Source organism: Rhodamnia argentea, chromosome 9 (genome assembly GCF_020921035.1).
Source record: "Rhodamnia argentea isolate NSW1041297 chromosome 9, ASM2092103v1, whole genome shotgun sequence".
Classification (NCBI taxonomy): domain Eukaryota; kingdom Viridiplantae; phylum Streptophyta; class Magnoliopsida; order Myrtales; family Myrtaceae; genus Rhodamnia; species Rhodamnia argentea.
Window position 1 is genome coordinate 25,662,889 of NC_063158.1, and position 12,282 is coordinate 25,675,170.

The following is a 12,282-nucleotide window of genomic DNA, read 5'->3' on the forward strand; positions in this document are numbered from 1 at the left end:
ACATATCCCATGTTAGAGTGTTTGACTGCGAAGCGTATGTGCATCTGCCAAAGAAAAAGAGAAATAAGCTTGAAAAGTCGGAGAAGTGCATCGTCATTGGGTACAAGATGTGGAATTCTGATATTAAATGTATTATTTATAGCGGGGATGTCGTGTTCATAGAATCTACGATAAATTAGATTGTTTCACGGGCTCTTGAAGAACCACATATGGTTGAGTTAGATGTTGGTTTGCGGGGAGAGACAGAGGCTACACAGGCTGAAATAGAAAATTCAGATTTCGAAGGCGATGAGCCTAATATGGAGAATGATATAGTAGATTCTGATGCTGAGTTTGAAGTCAAAGTACCACCTAAAGCGGCCTTAAGGAGGTCCATACAACAACGAAGACCACCCGAGAGGTATATCTTATGTGTCAGTAATGAAAATTGTGCTCTGATTGTTATTGGTGATGATCCAAATACTGTTAAGGAAGCAAGAAGCGTGAAAGATGTCAAGCAGTGGGAGAAAGTCATGAAAGATGAGATGGAGTCATTAGATAAAAACAGAACATGGAATTTGGTAAAATTACCTGCAAATTAGAAGGCAATTTGTCATAAGTGGGTATTCAAGAAGAAGATATCTGCAAATGGAGATATAAAATGATACAAAGCTCGTTTGGTTGCAAAGGGGTACTTGTAGATAGTGGGAGTCAATTATGGTGAGATTTTTTTTCCTGTTGATAAATTAAATTTCATAAGACTTGTTTTTATCTATAGTAGCTGCATATAATCTAGAGGTAAAGTAGCTCGATCCAAAAATAGATTTCCTATATGGTGAGTTGGAGGAGGAAATTTACATGAAACAACCCGATGGGTTTATGGTCAAAGGAAAAGAAGATTTTGTTTGCAAACCGAGCAAGTCTTTGTATGGCCTAAAACAATCTCCAAGAATATGGTACCGGAAGTTTGACTCATATGCCTTGAAGCTTGACTTTGTTATTTGTGATGCTGATCATTGCGTTTACGTGAAGAGGTTAGATGATCATTTTGTTATTTTAGCTTTATATGTTGATAATATGCTAGTTGTTGGGAGTAGTATGAGAATGATTAGCACTGTAAAAGGACTGTTAGCGAAACAATTTGAGACGAAAGATCGAGGCTTAACAAACTTCATCTTGGGCATGTAAATAAAAAGGGAGCGTGAGAATGGGAAGTTGTGGCTCGGTCGGAAGATCTATATTGAAAGTGTGTTGAAGAAGTTCAATATGATAGATCGTAAACCAGTAAATATCCCCATGCCCACGAGCTCTAAGTTATCAGCCCTCCAATGTCCCAAGATTGAAGAGGAAGCTGAAAAGATGGCAGCAGTTTCATATGCAAGTGCAAGAGGGAGCTTAATGAATGCCATGGTGTGTACTTGTCCGGATATTGCTCATGCAGTGGGAGTTTTGAGTAGATATGTCCAATTCGAGTAAAGAGCATTAGATAGCTATAAAGAGGGTATTTCGATATCTTCGCGATATGTCTAACTTTGAGTTATGTAATGAAAGCATGAAAAGCTTAAAGGGACAGTAAGCGTTAGAACTGAAGTGTTTTGTTGATGTTGATTGGGGAGGTAACATTGATAGCAAGAGGTCGACTAGTGGTTATGTTATTTCTTTATTTGGCCGAGCTGTAAGTTGGATGAGCAAGAGACAGAGCACGGTTGCTTTATCTACTACTGAGGTAGAATACATGACTCTTACTCATACTGCTAAAGAAGTGATCCGGATACATAGATTGTGTATTGCACAAGGAGAAGTCAAGATTGGGTGTGATAGCCAGAGTGTCATATTCTTGGCTAAGAATCCTCCTTTTCATGCAAGAACAAAGCACATTGATATACAATATCACTTCATCCAAGAGAAAGTAGAACATAAAGTTGTAGTACTAGGAAAAGTTGACACACGGGTGAATAGTATAGATTTTTTTACCAAGGCGGTGACTACGGAAAAGTATGAATGTTGTACAACCGAGTTGAGTCTAAAGAAGCATAGGAAGTATTCACCAAGTGGGAGAGTGTTGGGATATAGTTCATACTCTCCTATAACAGGAAAGCACGTGAGTTTCGCTCCGACGGGGGTCTCAAGGGGGCAGCACCTTCTGAACACGAGAGGGCTTTTACGATTTAAACCAGTAATTTTTTATTAGTAGTTTAGGCTTAGGGTTATGAACAGCTACTACTATATATACTCTTTTTAGCTTGTAATTGCATGATGTACAAGAGCTGCGAGGTGCTAATTATAGTGGAATCATCTGCTGGACGTAATCTTAATTTAGGGGTGAATCAAGATAAAATATCATGTTTCAATTTTCTCGTCCTTGCTCGTTTTGCTTCTATACGATTGTGAATGCGATTGTGAGCTGATCCTTACAATACGGACCACAAAAACTCGAAATTAACAAATGCCCCGACTAGTCGGATTATCCCCTATATTTGGATCGGTACTTTGTGCCTTTACTTAACCTACCAAACCATCATAGAAAATTGTGAAAGTTCCCTAATTGAAAAGGTCGGGTGTCTTCTAAAACTTTCTAGTTCATTTTTTTGGGATGTAGCCCATTTGTTTACGCAACTATAGAAATAGCTCAACCGACTCTGAAATTAGCCCCGTACGTGCTCGCACTTTGGAAAAATCATTTGACCTGGAAAGTTGACCCGGATATTTGTGAATTTTATCTTGTTTAAAAGAATAAGAAATCCTATAAAACTTGTTTGCTCACGACTTTCTACAATTTTACGTTTAGGATTTCTAATTTCCTAAGTACCAAGACATGCTCATGAGGAATCTATCATCAAAATTTCCAATCGGTTTTCTTGGATTTTGGTATAGATTTGCAATGTTATTTTAATGTAGAAAACGATGTAAATTTTTCCTCAAGACCTATCAAATTGAAGCTTAAGATGTCTTCTTCAATTTATTAATTGACAATTTCCATTATTTTTCCATTAACTAGGTGAAATCACCTAATTAACGGGACTACGTGGACTCCCAAGTCGGCATGCATTCAATTAATGAATGAGCGTTCCTAGCCTAACAGCCAACTCAATTGGCTTCAAACCAAACTCATCTAGCATTATTCAGCATTCATCAATATCATCAAGGAATATGAAGTAATAATCACATGGGTGTACATGGAATCATCATCTATACAAATCGGTTATCAACTACAAAAACATATACACTTGCTCACTTATGCCAAAGCGAGGGCGGTGGTTGTTGCTCTCATGGTTGTCACATTTGAGACTCACTAGGGCTTCCGTCATCTTAGAGCATAGACCGAGCAACTGAAATAAACACACAAGCACCGTGAGAAAGCTCTATCATCGCCGACGAAAGGCACTAGATTGAAAACCCTGGCTCATCAAAAGCAATTGCGAGAGGGAAGGAATGGGTTTGCGTTGGAACCAAAACAATAATGATGACTTTGAAGATTTAGAACAAAAGCACAAATAAAGATAAGATGGAAAACTAATTGAAATGCAAATGCTTTTACTTTTGGTGAGTCTACAAGCCCGAACGCCACATCTTTTATAGAGGTTAGTTGCACAATTTCGGGCGACATTAAATGAGGAACCAAAGAAAGTCCACAAAGCGATAAAACCACACAAACAAAAAGTCAAATAAAACAAACTCCATAAATACATCGGAAAGCATGCATATCTTCCCATGATGAATTCAATTACTTCTGTAGAGCTCTTTGTCTTTATAAATGCTTGCAGTGTTTCTCTTTTACTCTTTTTTAGGTGCCTGCCATAAATCAAGCTTCACCGATTTATTTTCAATTTTCTTCTTCTTCGGCGCCCGCCATAAATCAAATGCATCTCTTTGAATTGGACCAACAAGCAAATCTAGAAACCGCAATTAACATGCTTAAAACTTCAACAATCAATTTTATGTTGTTCAAACAGTCCGGGAGAAGATTTCTTTATCGACATTAGTAAAGCTCTCAAGCCTCCGCGCTATCCATCTCATCTTGCTCCCCTTGGCATCTCACCTTTTCGCAAGTCTCCCTCTTGTCCTATTCTTGCAATATCTAGCTCTTCTTGCCATGGCCCCGTTGACACCTAAATTTACCCGAGGAGTCACGTGATAGGTACGTGGAGAAGTCATGATCGATTACAAATGAGAGCATTGGAATCGGAGTCTGGCTGATTGTAAGGAGGCCACGTGCCAAGGATGGGTTTTGACGAAGGAAAGAGAGACACGCGAAAGAGACCACAATCAAAGCGATTGCAGAAATGGGTAGCAATCCTCAAAAGTGTATAGTGAATGGCACATAAAACAAGAAATCATCGATGATAAATCGTTGATGGATAGGAGAACGTGCTCAAAGTGGAGCATGACATAGAAAGCCAAGGATGGTAACTGGTTGACGGTTACTAAAATATCTCTATAAATATCATGAGTCGCCCAGCAAGGAAGGCCCCCCCAAATCAACACAATAAGTGTTTTATCTTTCATTAGCTTTCAGTACTTAGCTTAGCCTAGCAGTAGTACAGATTCCCATCGTAGATTCAATTTCGGCGAATTTCTTATCCTAGGTTGGTGTTGTTGATTAGATTCCGGCATCCATCCACCATCCAGTGTCGTCGATTAAATTCCGGCATTGTGTCCTACCTTGTCCGGTGTCGCCGATTAAATTACGGCATTGTGTCCTATAGTGTCCAGCATCGTCGATTAAATTCTGGTGTTGTACCTTTAGTGTTCGTATATCATACGTCATCGGTTGCGTCGACCATTAATTGGTTAAGAGTCTTTATAGTGCTGCTGATATTAATATATCTTTTGTATTTGACATCTCTATCCAAAACCGACCCGAAACACTTTATTGGAAAATGAACTTCTTACGTTTGATAAAAGATTTGTGTCAACAATCCTTTTTAGCACGCCCGATGGGACCTGAAGGTGTTAGTTCGAGAGAGTACTATGCTACGCACAAGAGGACATAGCAACTTAGATGGCATTGGAGACGAACCCGTGAAAAAAAAATGCAACGAACAGAGTCATCAACTATTCACAGGTTGCTAAACCAAGTCTAGGGTAATGATGATGACATTCCTCGACAACATGTGGAAGAGCCAAGAAGAAACATGGAAATAATGCATGTCATGTTGTTGTCAATCAGACATACCATTGAGGAAACTTAGAATCGGTTTGCAGACCATATTATTCAACGGATGATTGATGTTGTTAGAACATTAATCATCAGCACTTATCATGAGTGTACCTCGAGTCAACATGAATCTTCGATAGGGCCGTTGCAGCCTCAAGTTGGGAATGTTCTCATACCCGCTAGGTACACCTAGTTATTAGCCACTCCATCGACGAACATGGGTTACGTTGGGCAGAACGTACCACCGATAGCCCCCGCTAGGGTTTTGCAATAAGGAGAAACTTGTCCGTCGCCCAAGTTAATGGTTAGAACCTTCAAGCAAATGAAAATCCAAATGAGGCGCCCGGTTACTTCATTCGACAAAATATGCCTGCTGCCCAACCTATCGTTGCTGCTCACGCTCAACAAAACTTTATCACTATAAATGAGCTATCTGCACCCATGGTTATCACTCCTCTTAGGGTGCGGTGTCGAGCTAGGGGCAGGATTAGTTGCCCCAGGTTAGGAGACCGGATCAGCCTTTCCAACCAAGATATCATGTACAGCAGTAGTTTGTACAACCAAGGTTCCAACCAGCGTATCGGGTTCCGCTGCAGCCGCAGGCTCCCCGATCAGTATTTCGGGCTTTTCGATCGACGTATCAAGCTCTACAGCAGCTAGGGTATCCGAGACCGTACCAACCAGTGTATCAGAATTAGCCAGCTATCGATTCGGTGGTACAGTATTACGATCCACCGATCGGGTATAGAGTTAATGTTTATCTTAAGCCATACCCCGATTGGATGGATACGATCCCTTACCCAAGAGGATTTAAGATACCTAAATTCACATTATTTATTGGCGAGGATAATCGGTCCACATACTAACACATTAACCGCTTCTTAGCATTGTGTGGAGATACTACTCATGCCGATCATTGGAAATTAAGGTTGTTCCTACTTTCTTTATCAAAGACAGCCTTTACATGGTATCTTGCCTTACCATCGAATTCGGTGCTAACATGGAAACAAATGGAGCAACTATTTCACAGCAAGTTCCAAGGAGCATTACTAAACACGTTGGTCACCGACTTGTAGACAATGAAGCAAATAGCATGCAAAACTGTGGACCAATTCATCACAAGGTTCAAGAGAGCTAGAAACAAATGCTTGGTTCCTTTGCATGAGAGAACATTTGCTATCAAGCATGAAAGCCTACTTAGAGATAAGGATTGAAGTTTGAAATTCGGGACAAAATGGTCCGCCAACTATGTGTAGACTTGTTTGAACCGTCGACAATAACTGTTAAGCATGAAAGCCTACTTAGAGAAAAGGATAAAAGACACACATGAAGGGGAGATATGAATTTTGTCGAACCATACGACCTCGATGAAGAACCGAGAGACCCTATTGCAATAATTGTTGCCCAGATGATCATCAACAAGCCATATACTTGCTAGGCGTTAAGGCCTGCGAGGGGTAAAGAAAGATCAACCATCATGGACAAGGCTAAGGAAGCTGTGTATTATTCCTTCGATATAAGTCAAACTAAGGAGATTTTTGATATATTGTTGGTGATTGACGGATCAAGCTAACAAAAGGGCAAAAATACCGACTAAAGATGAATTAGTAGGGAAGAAGTACTGCAAATTGCATCATTCACGGAGCCATAACACCTCGAATTGCCTAGTGCTCAAGAAGAATATCCAAGAAGCAATTCGACAGAGGAAAATCAAGTTTACTGATAAGGGTAAATCCCCAATGGATAGAGACGATGATCCTTTCCCTGTGATGACGTAAATGGTATCCCTAAGGTATTTAGACAAGGGGTATAAGTTGTCGAATCTATGTGCACGTTGCGGATGAAGGTTGGAGAGCATAGATCAACAAGAAAATGACTATTAGAGGGATGACCGAGCTGACATGAAGCCCCTTGATGCCAAGGTTTCCGGGCCGAGTCAAAAGCGATCCCAAGTTAAGAATGCAACGTCAAAGGGATTTCCTGTCTATCAAAAGCCTCGTAAGTCCTTTAAGCAAAGATATGAGGAAGGAGATCCTACTATTGGTACAATAGGAGAGCCTAGTGGTAAATTCAATTACTATGTAAGCTATGCTTCCTTGCCCGCATACCCTCGAAGTGAAGTTCCTTCTAGATAGGGAAAGGTGTTTAATGATGATATCTATCGGGGTTACTATGCTCCGATAAGACTACATCGACGATGAACCCTTAAGATACCAAATGATCCGCTCGAGGGGTTGTGGTATGAGGCGATGGAGGTCCCAAAAGAAGTCATGACTCGCACCTAGAAAAGGAGGATATAAAGGAAGAGAAGAATCCATCAGCTACATCAACGGCCTAATCAAGTTGACTTAGCTCAAGTTAAGCCGGTGCCGGTGGTAACTGGTGGTCTCAGATTTTGAAGGTCCAAGAATTTGGTTTGGAGGCACAAACCAAATGATGAGGAAGCTTGACTTGCTCGAGAGAAAAAACATGTGCAATCAGCTCCCTAAGAGGCCGCAAAGCCAAAGTCACGATTCGAATCTCTCATAAGTAGGTCGGTATCGCCCTTGAGGTCATGTATCGTCCAAGTGAAACCGCCTAATGAGTTTCGACTAGAATCGCCAGCATTTGGCGACGCTAGCGAGGATGCGTTTCAAGAAAAGGAGGGACCTCGATTATACTTCGACAGTGAAGAAAAAATGGAATTCGAGAAGCCCTCAAAGAATGTCTTCAATCATTCAAGGTCACTCAACATTAATGCCAAGATAAATGGGTGACCGACAATGAAGGTAGTTGTGGATGATGGATCAATGCTGAATCTCATCTCGTACGGGTTCTTTGAGAAACCGGGAAGGAGAGATGAGGAAATAATCTCATCGAATATTCAGCCGTCAGATTTTCTTGGTGAAATCACCGAGGTAAAAGGTATATATATTGTGAGTCTGATTGCAGGATCAAAGACGTAAAGGACATCTTTCTATGTTGTCGATGCTGACGATTCATATAATCTACTCTTGGGAAGATATTGGATACATGGGAATCAGTGTGTTCCATGAACATTACACCAAGGCATCGGCATTCGAAATGGAGATAAGGCAGAGTATGTGAAAGTTGATACTCCTCTTTGTACGACATCCCGTATTTGAGGATCCCGGCATCCGAGAAATGCTTTAAATTTGTTACGCCGATCGCTATAATCCTTTCCTTCAAAGTATGGTGGCCTGTTGTTGCTTCCACCTTCGATCCAAGAAGGAGAGAAATTGCTAGCCATAAAAATCGTTAGCTCGAAGTAAAAAAATACTGCACAAAATTCGAGCACCTTGCTCTGATACCAATTGTTGGTGGCTAGTAAATTCAACTAGAGGGGGTGAATAGGTGATAACGTGTGATTTTAAGATTTTATTGCGGAATTCAAATCACACGGTGTAAAACAGAAATCTCGGATGCTCAAGCAATTCAATTGATGCAAGATATGTAATAGGATCGATGCGTATTGTCCGTGTGCGGTTTAGCTATCACAAAGTATTTAGAGTGATCAGAGTAAGAGATAAGGAAACCGCACGGAAGGATTATAGTGGTTCGGCTTTGGTTAAGCCTACGTCCACTTCTTCGGCTGACGCCCAATCGGCCGGATTCCACTATTAATCTACTCGGAGGTTACGGATCGTTGATCGTTTTGACACGTAAGACTTCACACCTAGCATTCAACACTCTTGTGTACACCTCCTCACGATTACAATGGATGAATCAAGAAATGTGTTTAAAATGGAGTACACTCTATCTAGGAATTATGAACATTTTTCCCTCTTTACGCCGATCTTTTTTCCCTTCGTCTTCGAGATGTCTTTTATACTCTTCCGCCTCCAATCTAGCCGTTGCAAGGCATCCAGAAGAGATCTCTCCAAATCTACCCTTTTGGACGAGATGTTTACAAAAAAAAGATCTCTTAGCCGTTGGGGATCGCCAAAGCAAAGTCTTCCCTGTTTGGATCAAATCGCTCATACAATTATGATCCCGAGTTTCCATAGATGGTTTCTTCCATTTGGAAAGTCTTGATTTGTCTTCTCGGTTCTGCATTCTTGATTGATCTCAATCGATGAGAATCTTCAAGGATGATCCAGCTCGATGGCGTCCGTTGATATGCATCAATTAAGCTCAATTTGTATTCCTCTTGAAATTCTGATTACTACTAGTGAAGTACTTCTCTCAGAGCTTGAGCGTCATTCCAACGTCCGAGCTATCCACATTCAATGTCCGAGTTCGAACCAGCATCCGAGACTCTTAGAAACAACATCCGAGCCAAATCCTTTTGCTAGATTCAATCCCGTACATCCCCGCACCAAAGGATAATCTGCAAAACAAGTAAATCACAGCATTATCTCAAAATACAAGGGTACTAGGATTGTTTTGTCAACTTCAAAACCGTCTAGGGATTTTTTCTTAACAGGAAGGGGCTTGAACTTAATGAATTATCATTAAGTGCCTATATATCTTCTTGGGAATAGAAGAATGAAAAGCTCATATAGTTCTTTTACCTTTGATAACACCAACTTACCTCATCATTAATAAGTCGCTACCCATTGTGATACCCGTGGGGGAGGTTTCTCCATTATCATCATTGAAGATTTCGTCGTCTCGATCCAACTTTTGTTGTCGAAATTTAGGCTTTGTCCAATCATCAACACAAGCTTGAGTCTCCACAGCATCTGGATTTAATATTGAACTGCGATCGTCCAAAATTAATCCTCCAGTGCTAAATGCTTGTTCAATCGCAATCGTTAAAGAATGAATTGCTAATATCTGTCTTGCGATGAGAGCGAGGAATGGGAATTGGGTTGAATGAGTCTTTCATCACTCTAGAATTTTGAAATCTGTATTGTGTTCGGAATTACGGAGCTTAAAAGCAATGGTTAAATAGTTTTTTAATTTGAAAATATTACATGATGCTCCATTTTATTTTATTTTTTGCCTACTAATGAGCAGATTATACCCTCTACTAATTCTACCACTATCCTCCCTTTGTGAGGCGCTAGATTGAGAAGATCCACTATCACCTAAACCATATTTACTACAAAATTCATTATATAATGCTACTATAGCATCTTTAACCTCTCATTGTATAGTTTTAATATCTCTTGTTTCATTCAAATATAAATAATCATAATAATAATCCTTTAGATAATCATACAAACCATCTAATTTAGTACGTTAATCAAAAACAATAGTAATCAAATAAATAAGAGGAATGCATGCATAATAATGCAGTCATTTTTCTTTCATTGCTATTATAGTCGGAGCTAATTGATCATCTTTTTCATATTTACAAAAATACCAGCAATATTAACACGCTCTACTAAAAATAAATGCGTAGTAGGATAATAAACACCAGATAAAGTACAAGTTGCATCATTAAAAACTTTCAAAAAGTAAAATTTTTTTTCAAACAACCCAATTTTGCGGGAGTAAACTAATTTCGGAAACATTATTCGAAATAAATGCACATAATAAATCTTTATAAGCAAAAGATTGATGAAGCAACTCGTAGGTAGAATTCCAACGAGTCAGAACATCTTTTGAAAATAGTTTTTGTTTTTGTGCATGTGCTTGACAAAATCTGCCCCATTCTTTCATAACTTTGGGATCACTCCATAAAAATTTAATTACTCTCTTTATTGGGGTGAGAAAAACCTCAAGAGTTCGTAAACCATCTTGTACACATAAATTTAAAACATGGCAAGAATATCTAATGTAAAAAAATTATCCGCCAAAAGAGGGTTTACAAATATTTTCAAACTCGGGAATGGAAGCGGTATTTGATGCGGCATTATCAAAACCAGCTGAAAAAACTTTATTAATCAAATTATATTCTTCTAAAATTTGCCTAATTATTCTATAAATATTATTGGCCGTACGCCTTTCATCAAACACTCGAAATGCAAGTACTCTTTTTTTATTGTTCCAATCGTCATCTATCTAATAATATGTGATACCCATATAAAAATGAATTTGCCAAGGATCACTCCAAATGTCGCTACCTATATGCACACGTCCATTGAAATCCGTAAAAAAATTTTCAAAACCTTTTTTTTATTTTTTATAAACCCTAAAAAGTTTGCGTTTAAAAATAGTTCTCGGAACAGGTTTTGTTTGTAGAGTACATGTAGTGTTTATCAAAAAATTCAAACCAAAATTTTCACTAGTAGTAAACGGTAAATGTTCAATGGCAACATATTCAGCTAATGTTTCTTTATAAGCTTCATCACTGTAACGAAATAAATGAGAAGTGTTAGGATTTGCGTACTCGAAAATTTGTTGTTGGGTGGTGTCGATCCCCACTTGCGTTGCATGTTTTTGCATCGGATACCGACGGTATGTTCCATAGCTGTCTCCTTTATTAAAATTGTATGATTTCGTACAAGATAACTATCTCTACCTACATGTACCTTGTCGAAGTGTTGCCATAAGTTGGATGTACTCTCCCGGGCTTGCCATTCGACTCCTTTCTTTGTCGACATTTCTTCGATCTTGGTAGGAGGATGAAGACTTTCTTGTGTTTGGACGTGCTCGACTTTGGGAATATAGTTGATATTATCATCAACGTCTACCGAATATGTAAACTCGGGAGGTTGAGGATAATCGGATTTCCCCATCCCCATCGACATCAGACTCTTTCTCCTGTCCCTAGCTCCGCTTCCACTTGCCATTTTTGTCAGAGAATTGAGTGGAAAGCCGATTCAGAAAATTGAGAGAATTGAGAGAATTTGAGAGAAATTGTGAGGAAAAATGAAAGAAATGAAATGATATTTATAGAGAATTTAGGAAAAAAAATGGGAGGGGGTATTTAGCCGTTACAATGCAACGGTCAAAATGACCGTTACGTTGCAACGGCCCAAAATTGGGCCTTTGGGGAAAAGAACCGTCACCCCACATCTGCTCCCCCCCTTTTCGGCTTTAGCCCAATGGCTATAAGGCGGTTTAGAATCGGCTCGGAACCGCCGGTTTCGGGTCTGTTCCCAATTTTTTTGAAATCGTAACCGACTCATGAGAGGCGGGGCCGATTTCGATTTCGAATTGGTGGTCCCGATCAACGGGCTAGTTGTGGGCTCAAACCGGCCCGTGGCCATGTCTAGTTCCAGCTCAATAGGCTATGGATTTTTAGCACTAGC